Consider the following 2,500-nt stretch of genomic DNA (forward strand, 5'->3'; position numbering starts at 1 on the left):
AAGACTAGGATTGCACCCTGTCAAGCTATTCCCCATTGTGGGGGGCAATGGCAGCTTCACAACCGACAACTGGGTTGCCCACTCCAACACAAACCGTCCTTTCTCCTGTGCTTGTAGCACAGACTGATATCCTGATGCTGCCAATAACGAGCGCAAAAATAAAATTTGCACAGCTGGATCTGCAATACACAACACACACACACAGAGCTTTCTGGAAGCCAGCCCAAGGCAAGTTATAGTTTTAGGGGTGCGAATCCTGCCACCCCTACGCCCTTCCCTCCCCCCAGGACAAAAATAAAGAGGCCTTATAACTTCTGAATCGGAAGGCAGCTATCCATCTTCTCTCTGCCTTCCTCTTTCCTCCGACGGGAGAGAAAAGGCAGGGGAAAAAATGCGAGGGAATGCACGGGAAGCATTCTTCACAGCCACCTTAAAAAAAATAAGAATAATATCGAGAATGGGTGGGCAATGGAACAACCACCTCTTGCAACGGCGGAGTGTTGATTGAGGCGCTGAGGGCCAGGAATGAGGCGGCTGCCCTGTTTTCATCGGCCACGGCAGCCCCCAGCCTCACAGCCCTTCCAGGAAGGGGGGGGGAGGAAAGAGTTTCAGAAAGAGGGATAAGTTCTTCCTTGATCCAGGCATCAAAACACCTTCAGGATGTAGAGCCAGGATCTCTTGCCCAAGCAACCTCACAAGACCTGCTGTAAGAAAGAGGAAGCTGGGGAGGGAAGGGAAACGGGGTGGGGGGGTGAGGGCAGCTGGGGGGGAGCTGGCTAGTGTTTCCCAAGCATCTTCTGGCCTTGTTGAAGAGTTTCGCCAAATACAGAGGGGGGGAAAACGGTTGAATGTATGAATGTAAAACCACTCATGTTTCCAGGACGATAAATGTAATCCCAAATTCTTTTCTTCTTGGTGCTGTCTTTTGGGGAGGGGGAGGGCTTGGGGTGGGGAGGGGGGTTTCCTGTGCTTTCAACATGCTGCCTTTGACCCAGACAGCAGTTCAAGTTCCCCTGTGGATATAATTTAATTCTGGCACTCGGTCTGTCTGATAAGTTCTGCTTTCTTTCCAGATCACCGTCTTCCCCCCCCCCCACACACACACCCTAAAAAAAAACACCTCACACAGTCATAGCCCCCCCCCCCCCACACACACACACTTCGGTCCCCTCCGTTTTAAGCATTGTCTGGGCATTCTGTTAAAAAAAGATTTTAAAAGATTTTCTGTGGCTGGGCAAACGTGTGCCAGCCTCAAGGTTCCCAAGGCTTCCACTCAAAGGAATAAATTATGGTGCAGATGTTGGAGGCCTGATGTGAAACACCTGGAGCAATGGGGCAGAGGTGTTAAGTGGGAGAAAAATGCCCCCTAACCACTAAAGGGAGGTTCAGGACCCCACAATGTACCGTTTGCTTCCCCAGCTCAGTTTCACCCACCCCCTCCTGCCCCCTCCTGTGGAGCATCAGTTCAGCCCAGCTGCCAACTCCAGAGGTTCCTTCCCCGATGGATTTTAGCAACTTCTCCAACCATGCACCCAATCCAGAGCTGGCACGTCGGCTAGCAAGGCAGGGGGAATTCGTGGGTCAGTTCAACTCTCCCTTTTTGGGGAGGGGGCTCAAAAAGGGAAATCAATATCAAACTCAGGATGAACATATATGAACGTTGATCTTCTCTTCAGCAAAGCCTGGGAATGAACTTTCAAACCAGACCCAGGAACTGTCCAATTGTTTCCTCAAATATTGGGGGCCGGTGGCTTGTCGATCAGAAGGTCGGCAGTTCGGCAGTTCGAATCCCTGGCGCCGTGTAACGGAGTGAGCTCCCGTGACTTGTCCCAGCTTCTGCCAACCTAGCAGTTCGAAAGCACGTAAAAAATGCAAGTAGAGAAATAGGGATCACCTTTGGTGGGAAGGGGACAGTGTTCTGTGCTCCTTTGGCGTTGAGTCATGCCAGCCACATGACCACGGAGACATCTTCGGACAGCGCTGGCTCTTCGGCTTTGAAACGGAGATGAGCACCATCGCCCCCTAGAGTCAAGCATTGTAGCAGAGGAACAGCTGGAGCCTGTTCCCTGTTTTGCACAGAGCGGCCAGAGGAAAGGAAGCTAAAGAACAGGGTTGACTTGGGAGTAAAGTCACAGGTGGACGGTGAATGGCCCCTCCCATAGGAAATAAAAGAGGAGCGAAAGGGGAGAGGGCTTTTGCAGGAAACAATTCATTTGTTAGGTCATTAGATCATTTCAGGAGTGTGAAGATCGTCCGTGAATCTCAGAGACTCTCTGCCCGGTCTTTCCTTGCACAGCATTACATTTGGGAAATATTACTGGCAGCTTCCCAAACTAGATAAGGTCTGTAGTCATAAATACTCCTTTGAAGGAGTATTTGCCTTGGCAGACGGTCAAGGAATTTCTTCGTTTAATAAAACAGTTTTGCCAGGATGAGGACTCTGTCCCTGCTTTTTTGGGGAAGCCTAGATCAGAACAAGAAGCTTCTAATCCCACCAGTG

This window comes from Thamnophis elegans, chromosome 16, assembly GCF_009769535.1.
Source record: "Thamnophis elegans isolate rThaEle1 chromosome 16, rThaEle1.pri, whole genome shotgun sequence".
NCBI lineage: Eukaryota > Metazoa > Chordata > Lepidosauria > Squamata > Colubridae > Thamnophis > Thamnophis elegans.